The following is a 17,501-nucleotide window of genomic DNA, read 5'->3' as shown; positions in this document are numbered from 1 at the left end:
AAAACATAGACAAATAAATAAAAAATAAATAAATAGGTAAACCAAGAGGCATGACGTTATGATAGCGAGGTGGCAATGCAATTGGATCTTCCCTTTCGATCCAACGCCTAGGGTACACAGAAACAGTACATTAATTTTGTTGAACTTTGCTTTGATTAACCCTATCATTACTGACATTTCAATGATTTGTAATGTCTCAGGGTTAATTCCAAGGCCATAATTTCTTATTCCAAAGGTGGTGTATTTCTACTCCTCTATCAGCTCCACCAATTTGTGCACAACCTTTTGAATTACTCTGGATATGTTCTCTCTCTCTTTTTCTCCTTTCGCAAACACACACACACACACACACACACACACACACACACACACACATATATATATATATATATATATATATATATATATATATATATATATATATAGGGTGAGTCACCTAACGTTACCGCTGGATGTATTTCGTAAACCACATCAAATACTGACGAATCGATTCCACAGACCGAACGTGAGGAGAGGGGCTAGTGTAATTGGTTAATACAAACCATAAAAAAATTCACGGAAGTATGTTTTTTAACACAAACCTACGTTTTTTAAAATGGAACCCCGTTAGTTTTGTTAGCACATCTGAACATATAAACAAATACGTAATCAGTGCCGTTTGTTGCATTGTAAAATGTTAATTACATCCGGAGATATTGTAACCTAAAGTTGACGCTTGAGTACCACTCCTCCGCTGTTCGATCGTGTGTATCGGAGAGCACCGAATTACGTAGGGATCCAAAGAGAACGGTGATGAACCTTAGGTACAGAAGAGACTGGAACAGCACATTACGTCCACATGCTAACACCTTTTTATTGGTCTTTTTCACTGACGCACATGTACGTTACCATGAGGGGTGAGGTACACGTACACACGTGGTTTCCGTTTTCAATTACGGAGTGGAATAGAGTGTGTCCCGGCATGTCAGGCCAATAGATATTCAATGTGGTGGCCATCATTTGCTGCACACAATTGCAATCTCTGGCGTAATGAATGTCGTACACGCCGCAGTACATCTGGTGTAATGTCGCCGCAGGCTGCCACAATACGTCGTTTCATATCCTCTGGGGTTGTAGGCACATCACGGTACACATTCTCCTTTAACGTACCTCACAGAAAGAAGTCCAGAGGTGTAAGATCAGGAGAACGGGCTGGCCAAATTATGCGTCCTCCACGTCCTATGAAACGCCCGTCGAACATGTACCTCACCCCTCATGGTAATGTACAAGTGCGTCAGTGAAAAAGACCAATAAAAAGGTGTTAGTATGTGGACGTAATGTGCTGTTCCAGTCTCTTCTGTACCTAAGGTCCATCACCGTTCTCTTTGGATCCCTACGTAATTCGGTGCTCTCCGATACACACGATCGAACAGCGGAGGAGTGGTACTCAAGCGTCAACTTTAGGTTACAATATCTCCGGATGTAATTAACATTTTACAATGCAACAAACGACGCTGATTACGTATTTGTTTATATGTTCAGATGTGCTAACAAAACTAACGGAGTTCCATTTAAAAAAACGTAGGTTTGTGTTAAAAAACATACTTCCGTGCATTTTTTTATGGTTTGTATCAACCAGTTACACTAGCCCCTCTCCTCACGTTCGGTCTGTGGAATCGGTTCGTCAGTATTTGATGTGGTTTACGAAATATATCCAGCGGTAATGTTATATATAATGTTATATATAATGTTATATATAATGTTATATATATATATATATATATATATATATATATATATATATATATATATATATATATATATATATAAGTTTTAAAAACTGTGATATAAGGGAGATGTTCTGCAAAGAACGATCGATAATAATACAGCAGAAAATATATCTAACCAATCATTGGCCTTAAAATGAATGAAACTAAAGTTTATTGCCCCGTACTGCCAGCCATTCTTCCCTCAGCTATATGGTTCTTTGACTCAACAGCCAGGTGACAGCCCTCGGAGGAGTGGACTAATTGTGATCCCTGAAAAGCTGTTTGGCTGCTACTTCTGCTTGGCCGTTTCACAAGATTCCCATGTACCCTGATACCTAACCGCTGCTATTAAAATGGGAGAAGTGTGTAATGTGTTTCTTCTGAAACTTTCTCTGCTGATCACTTACAGAGCACTAATGGAACTGGTAGAGAGTACAGATTTCTTACTATTATGACGCCTCATTTGTTTTCGTGCCTTGCAGATTCGAGCGGATGATTTTTTTTGGAAAGCGAATCCTAAGATCATTGCCAGGAAATATGATTGAGCTGCCACCGTAAGCCCCCTTGCCTAGCATCGTTAGCATCTACCGCATTGAAATCTTGGTGCTTTGTGAAATAAAGGGAAAGTAGACATAAATATTGATTGTAGGCAGCAAACACTGTTTTTAAAATCTATCAAATCAAAAAGTAATTCTGAGCTATTAAGAAGACGCTAATCTGCTCCAACCTCCGCATGAAACACTAATATCAGCCACAACCGTTTTTAAAGACAATACGTCGCAAGCATTTCAAAAACTCTCATTGCTCGCTAACGACTGGTTTGTGATCAGTGGTATGGTATGCAGGCGACGAAATTTTATAGACTGGCTACACCATGAGGAATCACCGCCGAGTACTATTTGGTGGTTCAGGAGCCTCAGCACAGAGGCTGGTCCTAATAGCCACAATGGTCAGCCTAATTCCCACACAAATCACCACCTGTAACATTATAAGTATTATTTTCTAGCGCAACAACAGATTACGCTTCCATAGCCAAGCGGAGATCGAAGGAAGCCTGCATACATCTGTGAACTAAGCGTGACTAATACATTTCAAGACAATTCCCAATGTAGCTGCTAAATAATTAAATAAAGTTTCACTTTAATATACATTGTCTAGGCATAGCGCACTAACTCTTATGACCGGATGAACCTACAATCGCCTGATATAACTGTGGTTTGTTTTATTGCTCTAGGAGATGATGGAGTGGAATTGCTACGTATGAAATAAGAGTTCACTTTATTACAAGAACGGTAAAAAGATTTATTTACCTTTATGTAATCCATTGCCACAGAAATATGCCGAATATTTACAACCGTCTTTGAATGTTAAAGCATCACTTGATGTACACATTTATTAACTCTTCTCTTGAAGTACAGAGTTCAGAATGACTTAACTGTAAGACGCAAGGAACGCATGCCTCCTGAGTAGACGATGTTGTCTGCTTGGTCGGAGGTCACGAACTCGGCTGAGTGTTCCTGTGCTCGGCTGTATATTGGCCTCTGTGCGGCGGCGCTGCGGAGCTGGGAGAGAGTGTGTGGCTCCGACAGCACCTCCCATTCGTTGTTGCAGTATGCAGTGAGACATCGTTATATTCCGTGGTATTGAGACGAGTTGCCGAGTTTGCTGAGGCACCACAGATCACCAAAAACCACGTGCATTAATGACACTGAACGCCCATTCCAGAGATTCTGAAATTGATCTTAAACATTTTCGTAGACTAGACAAAGGCTGTGAAATGGACTCATATGAAGAACACCAAATTTTCAAAAATGGCAGAAAATGTGGAAATAAGTTGATGAATGACAAGCTAGACAGCAGTAATCCACAAACATTATAAACACGTAAGTCCTGGATCTTTCCTTAAGAATGTGTTCAACGTATGTAATATTTTCTATGATTAGTGGAATAAAAACATTCATTTTGTGGTCACATTCTTTTAGTGTAAGTAAACTTCATTAATTATATAATCTTTCCCATGGTTCCTGTGAGGACAACTTTCGTTTAGTGTTAATAGCTGTCTTAGAGTAATTTAAGTGTAATAATATTACTGTTCAACTTAAATATCTTACCTGTACTGTTGTCTTTAACTCCAGTTTAAACATAGAAATGTAGCAATGTACTGATGTTAATGTTTTTGTTTAATCATATACATGGCAGAAATTGGAATATATGTTCAACTCACACTAAAACGTTTAAACAAAATAGTTTAATTAATAGATGTCACCTGAAAAAGGCAGCGTGCTGCCGAAACGAATCGTACCGAAATAAAATTGCTATTATCCGTATGTGAGTCAACGAGTTGGGTTGTTCGTAAAATTTAAAATGTGTCAAGTTGAAAACAAAAAGTAAACTGTTTTTCCGCCAGTTTTAAACTGTTTTTCTGCCAGTTTCGATAGTAAAAGAGGAACAGAAACAATCGCCTTATCATCCCCATGCGTAATCATTCATGTTCTCATAAATGATGGCTATGTATAGAATTATTATTTACGTATAGGGATATTACGGTGGTGTAGCAGTTGTAGGGGAAGGAGTAGAAGAAAAGGTTGCAGGAGAATATGGGCTTGGGACAAGGAATGAAAGAGGAGAAAGACTAATTGAGTTCTGTAACAAGTTTCAGCTAGTAATAGCGAATGCCCTGTTCAAGAATCACAAGAGGAAGAGGTATAATTGGAAAAGGCCGGGAGATACGGGAAGCTTTCAATTAGATTACATCATGGTCAGACAGAGATTCCGAAACCAGATACTGGATTGTAAGGCGTACCCAGGAGCAGATATAGACTCAGATCACAATATAGTAGTGATGAAGAGTAGGCTGAAGTTCAAGACATTAGTCAGGAAGAATCAATACGCAAAGAAGTGGGATACGGAAGTACTAAGGAATGACGAGATACGTTTGAAGCTCTCTAACGCTATAGATACAGCAATAAGGAACAGCGCAGTAGGCAGTACAGTTGAACAGGAATGGACATCTCTAAAAAGGGCCATCACAGAAGTTGGGAAGGAAAACATAGGTACAAAGAAGGTAGCTGCGAAGAAACCATGGGTAACAGAAGAAATACTTCAGTTGATTGATGAAAGGAGGAAGTACAAACATGTTCCGGGAAAATCAGGAATACAGAAATACAAGTCGCTGAGGAATGAAATAAATAGGAAGTGCAGGGAAGCTAAGACGAAATGGCTGCAGGAAAAATGTGAAGACATCGAAAAAGATATGATTGTCGGAAGGACAGACTCAGCATACAGGAAAGTCAATACAACCTTTGGTGACATTAAAAGCAACGGTGGTAACATTAAGAGTGCAACGGGAATTCCACTGTTAAATGCAGAGGAGAGAGCAGATAGGTGGAAAGAATACATTGAAAGCCTCTATGAGGGTGAAGATTTGTCTGATGTGATAGAAGAAGAAACAGGAGTCGATTTAGAAGAGATAGGGGATCCAGTATTAGAATCGGAATTTAAAAGAGCCTTGGAGGACTTACGGTCAAATAAGGCAGAAGGGATAGATAAAATTCCATCAGAAATTCTAAAATCATTGGGGGAAGTGGCCACAAAACGAGTATTCACGTTGGTGTGTAGAATATATGAGTCTGGTGATATACCATCTGACTTTCGGCAAAGCATCATCCACACAATTCCGAAGACGGCAAGAGCTGACAAGTGCGAGAATTATCGCACAATCAGCTTAACAGCCCTTGCATCGAAGCTACTTACAAGAATAATATACAGAAGACTGGAAAAGAAAATTGAGAATGCGCTAGGTGACGATCAGTTTGGCTTTAGGAAAAGTAAAGGGACGAGAGAGGCAATTCTGACGTTACGGCTAATAATGGAAGCAAGGCTAAAGAAAAATCAAGACACTTTCATAGGATTTGTCGACCTGGAAAAAGCGTTCGACAATATAAAATGGTGCAAGCTGTTCGAGATTCTGAAAAAAGTAGGGGTAAGCTATAGGGAGAGACGGGTCATATACAATATGTACAACAACCAAGAGGGAATAATAAGAGTGGGCGATCAAGAACGAAGTGCCCGTATTAAGAAGGGTGTAAGACAAGGCAGCCTTTCGCCCCTACTCTTCAATCTGTACATCGAGGAAGCAATGATGGAAATAAAAGAAAGGTTCAGGAGTGGAATTAAAATACAAGGTGAAAGGATATCAATGATACGATTCGCTGATGACCTTGCTATCCTGAGTGAAAGTGAAGAAGAATTAAATGATCTGCTGAACGGAATGAACAGTCTAATGAGTACACAGTAGGGTTTGAGAGTAAATGGGAGAAAGACAAAGGTAATGAGGAGTAGTAGAAATGAGAACAGCGAGAAACTTAACATCAGGATTGATAGTCACGAAGTCAATGAAGTTAAGGAATTGTGCTACCTAGGCAGTAAAATAACCAATGACGGACGGAGCAAGGAGGACATCAAAAGCAGACTCGCTATGGCAAAAAAGGCATTTCTGGCCAAGAGAAGTCTACTAATATCAAATATCGGCCTTAATTTGAGGAAGAAATTTCTGAGGATGTACGTCTGGAGTACAGCATTGTATGGTAGTGAAACATGGACTGTGGGAAAACCGGAACAGAAGAGAATCGAAGCATTTGAGATGTGGTGCTATAGACGAATGTTGAAAATTAGGTGGACTGATAAGGTAAGGAATGAGGAGGTTCTACGCAGAATCGGAGAGGAAAGGAATATGAGGAAAACACTGATAAGGAGAAGGGACAGGATGATAGAACATCTGCTAAGACATGAGGGAATGACTTCCATGGTACTAGAGGGAGCTGTAGAGGGCAAAAACTATAGAGGAAGACAGAGATTGGAATACGTCAAGCATATAATTGAGGACGTAGGTTGGAAACAAAAAAAAAAGGCAATTTTAGCAAAAGTCTGTATCTTTTTGGGCCGTGATTTCAGATCCCAAAGATGTGGCAACGTGGAAGTTTAAAATCAGATGTGCGACCCAGAAACCAAGCCGCCACATTAGAATTTAAGAATTTGCAACAGTTTGCCTCATCCTCAGTTCAGGAAAAAAAGGAAGAAGAGTAGGAAATAGAGACACAGATTTCTTAGTTGAGAACTTGAAACTTTCTTCTTTGCTCTTTCTTCCACGCCCATAATTTTAGTTGCGAATGACGGACAGTTGTTGCGAAGATGGAGTTAGAACACAAAAAAGCAGTCTCTTGTTCAATCGCTGACTATATATTTAAATTTGCAGGGGCAAAGGGAAAAAATCATATAATAATGTCCTCGGAAGCTCAATTCAAGCAGTTTCCCGAGGATATTACACTTTCAAATAGTAAAGTAAGCCATCTAAATGTCAAAATAATATGTCTTGCCACAGATCTTATGATACCTCACGTTAATAATGGTCAGCTTCCCGAAGACATCAGGTTAAAGTGCTGTAACACCTCTTTAAATTTTGACAGTAGCCTCAGTTTGGTGAGGAAGAGAGTCTAAAAGTATCTTCAGTTATGACGTCTCCAGCCGATGCTATATATCGATGACTAGATCTCGTATAGCTACCAAGATGTGGTGACGTCGATTGCTACGTTACACCCAATATTACAATTTTATATGGGATTAAGATAATTAAGATCGGGTTATTTAGTGGGCCAGTCAAGGTACGATAGGGTGTCTGAGTGTTCGTGAAACCTATGAACACGACTTTTGTCACTAGGAAGACAGGAGTTTCCACAAAATACCCATCATGATGTAGAAGAAAAATTCGTGTTCATGATAGGCCGGATGCGTGGGTTTACGTCACGGTTCACGAACACCCTAAAAACATCACAGAACCACCATCGCCTGTACTACACCCTCCACACATTGAGTATTAACTGCCTCATTAAGTCGTCCATGCACTCGATGACTTGCATCATTTGAAAAGAAGTTTAATCGCCACTCGTCGGATCACAATGCACGCCCAAGTCAGCTGTTGTCCAGATTCTGAGTTGTCTGGTCCACTGAACACGTGCAAATTTGTACATTTATTTGCCGCTGTGAACAATGGTCTTTAGCCACTTTTTCTTTTTTAGTCATCAGTCTTCTGACTTGTTTGACGCGGTCCCGCCACGAATACCTCTCCTGTGTCATCTCAGAGTGCACTTGCACCCTATGTCATTAATTATTTTATAGATGTATTCCAATCTCTGTCTCGCCCTGCAGTTTTTTCTCTCTACTGCTCCCTCTAGTACCATGGAAGTCGATACCTGACGTCTTAACAGGTGTTCTATCATCCTGTACCTTCTTCTTGTAAGTGTTTTTCATATATTCCTTTCCTCGCGGAATCTGTGAAGAGCCTACTCATTCCTTACCTTATCCGTGAATCTGTGAAGAGCCTACTCTTTCCTTACCTTATCCGTTCACCTAATTTTCAACATTCTTCTGTCAGCACCACATCTCAGATGCTTCGATTCTCTTCTGTCCCGTGTTTCCCACAGTCAATGTTTCATTATCGTACAAAGCTGTGCTCCAAATGTTCTCTCTAGGAAACTTCTTACTCTGACTAAGACCTATGTTTGATACTATTAGACTTCTCTTGGCCAGAAATGCCCTTTTTGCCTGTGTAAGTCTGCTTTTTTATGTCATACTTGTTACATTCGTCATAGGTTATTTTGCTGCCTAGGTAGCAGCTTTCCTTAACATAATGTACTTCGTGATCACCAATTATTATGTTAAGTTCCTGGCTGTTCTCATTTCCGCCACTTCTCATTACTTTCGTGTTTCTTCGATTTACTCTCAGTCCATGTTCTGTACTCATTAGACTGTTCATTCCATTGAACAGATCCTGTAATTTGCCATGTTCTGTACTCATTAGACTGTTCATTCCATTGAACAGATCCTGTAATTCTTCTTCACATTCACTGAATATAGTAATATTATCAGCGAATCCCAACATTGTTATCCATTCAGCTTGAATTATAACCCTCCTCTTGAACCCTTCTTTTATTTCTGTCATTGTTTCTTCGACGAACAGACTGACCTCTAGGGGCGAAAGTGTACATCCCTGTCTTATACCCTTTTTAATCTGAGCATTTCCATTTTGGTCTTCCACTCTTACTGTTCCCTCTTGCCTCTTGTACATACTGTGTTTAATCGTCTTTCCCTGCAACTTACCCGTATTGTTCTCAGGATTTCGAACATCTTGCACCATTTTACATTGTCGAACCCTTTTTCTGGGTTGATAGATCCCAAAAAGTGTCCTGATCTTTCTTTAGTCTTCCTTCCACTGTCAACCGCCAGCTCAGAATTTTCTCTCTGGTGCCTTTACTTTTCCTGAAACCAAACTCATCGTCATATAATACATCCTCAATTATCTTTTGCAATCCTCTGTATATTATTCTCGTTAGCAACTTGGATGCAAGAGCTGTTAAGCTGATAGCGATGTAATTTTCGCACTCGTCGGATCTCGCAGTCTTCAGAATTGTCTGGATGACGTTTTTTCCGAAAGTCTGATGGTATATAGCCAGTCTCATATATTCTGCACAGGAAGACGATAATCGTTTTGTTGCCACTTCCCCAAGTATTTTAGAAATTCTGATGGAATGTTATCTATCGCTTTTTCCTTATTTGTTTTTAAGTCTTCCAGAGCTTTTCTGAATTCTGATTTTAATACTGGATCCCCTATCTTTTCCTTAGCGACTCCTGTTTCTTTTTCTATCATGTCATCAGACAAGCCTTCGCCCTCACAGAAGCCTTCAGTGTACTGTTTCCACCTATCTCCTCTCTCTCTCTCTCTTCTGCATTTAACAGTGGAATTCCATTTGCACTCTTAATGTTACCACTCTTGCTTTTAATTCCATCGAATGTTGCTTTGAGTTTTCCACATGCTCTGTCACTCCTTCCGACAGTCATTTCTTTCTCGATTTCTTCACATTTTTCATTTAGTCATTTCTCCATATCTTCCCTGCGGTTCTCACATATTTCATTCCTAAGTGACGTGTATTTCTGTGTCCCTGAACTTCCCTGAACGTTTTTGTGCTACGTTATTTCGACGATCAACTGAATTATCTCTTCTGTTATCCATGATTTCACCTCAGTTACTTTCTTTGTACCCATGTCTTTCTTTCCAACTTCTGTGATTGCCTTTTTTATGGATGCCCATTCCTCTTCAACTGAACTACCTACTGAGCTATGCATTACTGTAGTATCGATAGGCTCGGAAAATTTCAGGCGTATCTCGTCATTCCTTAGTACTTCCGTATCCTACTTCTTTGCGCATTGAATCTTCCTGACCAATCTTTTAAACTTCACCTTACTCTTCATCATTACCAAAGTGTGATTTGAATCTCCATCTGCTCCTACGTAAATCTTACAATCCACTATCTGATCTCGGAATCTCTGTCTGACTATGATGTTATCTAACTGGAATCTTCCCGTATCTCCCGGCCTTTTTCAAGCATACCTCCTCCTCTTGTGATTCGTGACCAGAGTATTCGCTATTACCATCTGAAATGTATTCAATTAGTCTTCCTCCTGTCTCATTCCTGCTGCCAAGTCCATATTCTTCTGTAGCCGTTTCTTCTACTCCTTCCCCTACAACTGCATTCAAATCCCACATGACCGTTAGACCCTTCAGTATCGCCATATAATTTCTCTATCTCTCATCTTCAGCTTGCAACATCGGCATATATACTTGAACTATCATTGTCGTTGTTGGTTTGCTGTGGACTCTGATGAGAACAATCCTATCACTGAACTGTTTACAATAACTTACTCTATGCCCTACCTTCCTAATCTTAACGAATCCTACTCCCGTCATCATTTTCTGCTGCTGTTGGCATTAAGCCATAAATGTCTGACCAGAAACCCTTGTGTTCTTTCTATTTCACTTCACTGACGCCCACTATATCTAGACTGAGGCATAGTCTTTCTCTTTTCAGATCTTCTAGCTTGAAACACGTATGTAACATAGCAGCGATGGCGAGGCATTGTAGCATCTGTGACCAGAGAGTATGCGCTTGACCGCGCGAGTGTTGCGAGCGGTTCTCAGTCTGTTAGTAGTAGTCGTTGCGAGTCGGTCAGTCTGTCGTTGCGAGTCTGTAGCTCTGTCTAGTTGAGAGCAGTACTCAGTCTGTAGTCGTCATGCAGAGCGGTCGGTCAGTAGTAGCAGCCCAGTGCGGTTGTGTGATGTAGGCGGTCGGCAACACTGGTCAAGATGAGGAATAAGGTATACTGTTAATTAATATAATCATTAGATAATGAAAAATTTTATTTATTGTAATTATTCTCCAACAAGTCTCCCAATAATAATTTTTTTATTTCAAAAGCATTTTCTCAAAAATTTAATTTTTTATTGAACTAAAGATTTCGTTGCACTTCCCATTTCACTCCACTTCTTTAAAAGAAAATTTTTAGTAAAATCACAAAAAAAGAGAATATTATTATTTGCAATGCAGTTCCTCCAAGCGGTGCGCAACAACAAGAGCAGAAATGTGACATCCATTTATTCTGAGGTAAGACTTTAATTCTGATTGTTTTGCACAGGGCCAAAGACCGATATTTCGGTTTAATTGAATTTTTGTGGGTAATTGTATTTTCTTGTCACTGAACGGACTTTAAATTTTGTGAAGAATTTATATTTGAGTCAGATTGCGAATTTCACATTTTTGTTGCCATTTTCAATACCTCTCATTGTGGGCGAGGTTACAATTAGCGCAATGTCCATTAGCATTCATAATTAAATATTGTCGTGTTTCTTTTTCTTTTAAAATTGCGGTGGGGAGGTTACACTTGGCGACACCCAGTCCAGGATCGAATTTCGTTGAGAGTCTTTTGAGCAACAGTCAGATATCTGCTCTTATTTGCTTAGATATAATTAGGATTTGGCGCTACGCTTTTAATAATTAACTTGTGACTTTCTTTCTACAGGTCAACGGCAATTTGCTGCTTTGTTGTATTTGTGTGTTGCTTTTGCATTGTGCATATTTATTTTGTGAAAAATTGTGACTATTGTAAAATGCCGCGAAAGACTGTGAATAGTGTATCGCGAGGTATTATGAATGAAATTACCGACCCAAACAACTTTGCCGATAGGACATGCGACACGCAGTGTAATGATGACAATCCTGCATTCACTAACAATCAGTGCATTCCAACCACTAATGATGACTTTTACCCTGATAATGAACAAACGAACTCAATTGTCTCGTCTGTTAATTTGACAATTGATGACGCAGAATGCTCTATTGTAATGAGCGCTGCCCAGCTTAACACACCCGATTCGGAAAACTTAAGTAATGTACAGACAAATTTGTCTAATGAAAATGAACAGATCACACAAAGTAGGACAGATTTATTTAATTCCGAAACAATGACTGATAGTATACATTTGACTGACAAACCTTTTTGTAAATCTCAAAATAACCAAATGATTACAGTAAGCGAAAAAGTTCCAGATCCACCACTAAACAGCACAGAGAATATAGTAGGTGATGTTACTAAGGATGAAATTAGAGTATTGGCACAACAAATGGGTAATGTTACTGAGGCTCAAGCTATCGCATTTTTACTACGAGTCAGTGAAATTCTCGACAACCATTACAAACAACTTAGGGAAATAATTGATAAAAGTTTCAAATTCACAAACGAAAAACAAGACGGTCATAAAGAACAGAACAAACAAGTTAGTGAGCAGATTACAGCTGTTACCGTACAATGTCAGGACAGTAAAGAACAATTACGTGAGGATACTAAGACTTGTGCTAATAACAGTAATGAAGAAGTTGGCACTGTTGCACAAGAATTAAGTAGCACACGTGTAGGCACAACAGAGTCACATAAAGACAAGATTGATGCAATCACTGAACAATGTTTGGCGAACGAAACACAGATACACGAAATTAATGCAGTCACCGAACAATGCCCTAAAAACGCAGTACAGATTCGCGATGATTTGGAGTCAGTGGAAGTTTCACACACTCCGAATACGGAGGCTGACGAGAAAAGTGAACGACACAACAACCAGATTGACGAAAGTATTAAAGTAACAGAATTAACAATTATTTCAGTCACCAATACGTCACAGAACCCGCCACGTTGCAAACATTTGTCAGACTTACGCAGCGCGTATAATGTGAGCAATTTACAGAGACTACGCGAATTAAAATCCGAAAAGCCACGCGACTTAAAATCTGAAAAGCTATGTAACTTGAAATCCGAAATGACACAGACGAACAGATTCACACACAAATCCGAACGTGTTCTCAAATCCAATGACGAGAACGTAGATTACGAGCAATTTTTATCCGCCAGAAAATGTAAAGAATTTAATAATGACAGAACACAGATACACGCTTTGCACTGTATACGACAATTTATCTTTGTACATTCACCGCTATTGCGTGTAATGCAGAAGCTAGCTTTGAACCAGATGCGACAATTTATTTTTGTATTTACAACAGCATTGCCTATAATGAAGAAACTAGAATTAGCACGGATACAACAATTTGCCTTTGGAATTTTACCGCTATTGCCTGCAACGCTAAAGCTAAAATTTATTTGCAGTGCGTAATGGACCTCAGGGGATTCATTACGCTTTAATGAATATGTGCCGTAGCGAGCATAGGGCCCCGAGCTGTAGTAGTGCTATTTCATCTTTAGTTTTCTGCACTGCTGCCTTTTCTTCTACTATCCTTTATATCTATCAAAACTGCTCTTTAACTATTGCTCTACCTAGTATTAAGAAACGAGTAATGAAAACCCGATGTGACAAACTTTTACCGAATGTGACAATTTTCAGTAGGCACTCCCGTAATGACAACTACCGCCGTAATTTTAATTACAGATAAAATCGTAATCATCAGTATGTGTAAAATTAACAGCAAACGCATTTTTTTTATAACAATAGACGTTTTTCACCACAACAGCATGAAAGTCAGCCGCTTGGCATACGTAACCAACAATGCAGTCTACAAGGTCAACCAAACATTAATGTTTCGCCGCGTGCACGTATAGTCCCAGCCCCAACAAATAGTAACGCATGGCAGCAAAGAAATAACTACGTACAGACAACACACTATTTCAACTCGTATCGCAATGCGCCGTATAGAAATTACTATCATGACAGACGTAAAAATAACGAGCACAATTTTCAGCGTACATTTAATAACAGTCGATCTTATGAGCAGCAAGAACATCAGCAACAACATATAATCATGAATGAAACAGACAATAGGTGTCATCCATAGCGTAACACGTCAGTAAGAAATAACAGAACAGTTCATATAGTGGATATGTCACAGCATCCTCCGTAAATAATAGCACGTACGACAGAATTTAACCAGATACAGCACAGATTGCATAATACAGTAACGCAAACATTACTTTTGACACGCAGAATTTTGCTCACGAGAATGTTATTTGAAACATGCTTTGTTGAATGCACCACTTTTATCGCACCCAGATCTTACTAGAAATTTTTCCGTTGCCACCGACAGTTCCAACACCGCTTTAGGCGTACATATTTTCCAGGAAATTGAAGAAGATGGTTCAATAGTAATTAAAAACATCGCATTTGCAAGCCGCATTCTGTCACCTGCTGAGCGAAATTACTCCGTTACAGAACTTGAAACATTATGTGTTGTATGGGCTTTTACGAGATTTCGGCATTTTCTTTATGGCAGACATACCACCGTCTACACAGACCATAGAGCGATACAATTTTTACTTTCAGCTAAATTTACTCATGACAGATTAAGCAGATGGAAACTTTATTTACAAGAATTTAATTTTACAATAGTTCACATTCCCGGCACACAAAATGTTATAGCAGACGCACTATCGCGTTCTCTCGGCAACAATCAGCAAGACGTAGCAACCAACTTCTGCAAAACAAATTTCAGTGTCATGTACATTCAGCAAGTTGCATTTGAAAATTTTATTTCATCGTCATTACAGGACATAGCACAAGAACAAAATAAAGACAATGTGTGGAAAGAAATTAAACACCTTTGGCTAGATAAGAATAATGTTACGATTAGAAACCACTACACTGTGCGCAATGACATTCTGTTTCGCCGCTCTCATCCTGACAGCAACAATTGGTTATTATGCATTCCTGAAGAACTGGTTAACAAACTAATTTGGTACACTCATTTAAGTTACGCACATTACGGAGCAAGAAAATGTTTTCTTATACTGAGACAGAACTGTTATTTTACCAACATGGAGAAACGTATACGACGAGTTTTAGCGTCTTGTAAAATTTGCCAGAAAGCTAAATCAGACACCACTTCACATATTCCTCCATTATATCCCATTATACCTGTTAAATTAAGACATATGGCCGCAGTAGATATTTTTGGTCCGATTCCGAGAACTAACAGAGGTTTTTGCTACATCTTTGTCGCTGTTGAGCTCACTTCAAAATTTGTTACTTTCACTCCGTTACGCAAAGCTACTGCTAAAACTGTTTCAAATGCATTTGAAAAACATTTTCTATCTCATGTAGGGCATGTAATGAAAGTAATTTCTGACAATGGATCTCAATTCCGTAGTAGCGTATGGACACGCATGTTACGAGCCAGAAACATTTCTCCGATTTATATATCCAAGTACCACGCTTCTTCGAACCCTTGTGAAAGATTAATGAAAGAAATTGGTAAGCTGTGCCGAATATACTGCCACAAAAGACATATTGATTGGGATACACACATACTCTTATTCCAAGATGTAATTAATTCCATACCAAATGAATCCACTATGCTATCTCCGTCCGTTATACTGAAAAACGTTGAACCACCGAACAAAATTAAAGAATTAATAGAATTTCCCAAAAGTCGTCGCCTACGACACCACGAAATAATTAACATTGCGCTGAACAACATCAAAAGTGCCGCAGAGCGCCGGAGAAGACAGCAAAAACAGGTTTGTAGACGCCGAGACTTTCACGTTGGACAGAAAATATTAGTACGTACACATTATTTATCCAGTAAATTAAAAGGTAAGTGCAGTAAATTTGAACTTCTATACGCAGGTCCATATCGGATTCGCAGCATCCCTCACCCCAATGTTGTACATGTCGAAACTTTGAGAACTAGAAAATCGAAAGGCAATCACCATATATCAAACATTAAACCGTTTATTGAGTGAAACCACTGTATGATTCAACACACTATGATGCCATTTACTAATGCAATTATTTCACGTGACTAATTATTGATGATTATCGTATTTTTTCTTGGCAAGTGCCCGGCAAGGTAAGGTTAGCAGGTCGCTTTTCTTGTCGTTACACATCAGACCGTGCATATTTTTCCAGATGAATTTACACATTTACGACTATTTTTGCAATTATATTTATGTGACTACTTATTGATGATTATCGTGTTTTTTCTTGGCAAGTGCCCGGCAAGGTAAGGTTAGCAGGTCGCTTTTCTTGTCGTTACACATCAGACCGTGCACATTTTCCATTTTTTTTGTGTATGTGACTGTACTCCAGTTTTGTTTGTATGGACTATGAAATAGTTAAGAAATAACACACACCAGTCGACTTTGACATTTTTTTGCCTTATGACATCTCAACATCGTGACTGTTTCACATTTTTTTTGCTGCTGCATTGTATTATTCTGTGTATAATTTTGTTTTTGAACACTGTCAATGTTTTTGACATATTACGTTTTCTGTCATGTTATGCTGTAGGGTTAATTATGTTACCATAAACCAGTCATTATCTAGTGGGTATATGATTTAAATGCAGGACATTAATCTTTGTTCATCAATTTCAGAAAGGAATGATGATTCTAAGAAATAAATTTAACATAAATGGGAATTTCACCTACGGAATAAACGAAAGGAGATGCAATAACTTTATGAGGAAGAGTAAATGGATCAGGATTAACAAGCATTAACAAGACTATACTATACTCATCACAGAATAGCAGTCTTAACTAATGTTTTCTTTCAGAATACAAGGTGATTGATGCAGGCTGTCAGACTGAACTACACATCTTAGTTTTAGTGATGAAATATGCTAGAAATAAGGAACAGATGAATAATGAGTAATGAAGTGATTTTTTGCAGATGATAATGAATACTGATGAATAATGATGAAGGATATGCTGTTATGAATAATGAAGTTTTTCTTTACAGGTGATGATAATGGTGAAGTTATGATGATATGGATAATGAAGTTTTTTTTTCTTTACAGATGAGGATAATGTTGAAGTAATGTATTTATGCTACGTAGTTATTTAAGTATTTGTTGCAGTTTGCTTTGACAGCAGGTGTTACATTGCATAGTAGGATGACTGAAAGTTTTGGAAAGGACAGCTATGGAACACATTTTTATACACACTGCCTATTAATTCGAAGTTCACTACTTTTCAGCATAGTGTGCGTTTCTTCTTTCAGGTCAATAATCCGTTTTTGTATTTTTTCCAGGAGAAGTTTTTCATGACACTTACTAAACCTGTTACTTATTATACCTGTTCTAGTACTTGCATTTTTATATTTTTACCCATTTGTGTCTATCGTTTATAAATGTGATCACATGTACTGCCTTGTTACATAATCTTGCTACAGCTGACTCATGACGAATGACGTTACCTATCCTCATTTGCTGCAATAGGTCAAAAGCAAATAGTGTTATGTTTCAGCAATTAATTATCGATCCCAACGCAATGCATTGCTACCAAAAAAATGTATTACCAGTCCCACATAATGTCACTAGTTTATGATAATTCTGAATAATACTGATCAACTATGAATAGCATGTC

The 17,501-nt window shown here is 38.6% G+C and overlaps 1 protein-coding gene across 1 annotated transcript in view; it reads right to left on the bottom strand.

Annotated features, from left to right (window-relative positions):
• The window catches only part of LOC124777454 (cytochrome P450 4c3), a 315,881-nt gene that overhangs the window by 263,801 nt on the left and 34,579 nt on the right, over positions 1-17,501 (bottom strand). The gene's annotated exons all lie outside the window — the stretch shown is intronic.

This window comes from Schistocerca piceifrons, chromosome 1 (genome assembly GCF_021461385.2).
Source record: "Schistocerca piceifrons isolate TAMUIC-IGC-003096 chromosome 1, iqSchPice1.1, whole genome shotgun sequence".
Classification (NCBI taxonomy): Eukaryota; Metazoa; Arthropoda; class Insecta; order Orthoptera; family Acrididae; genus Schistocerca; species Schistocerca piceifrons.
Note: the sequence above shows the minus strand (reverse complement) of the source record. Positions and strands in the feature narration are given on the sequence as shown.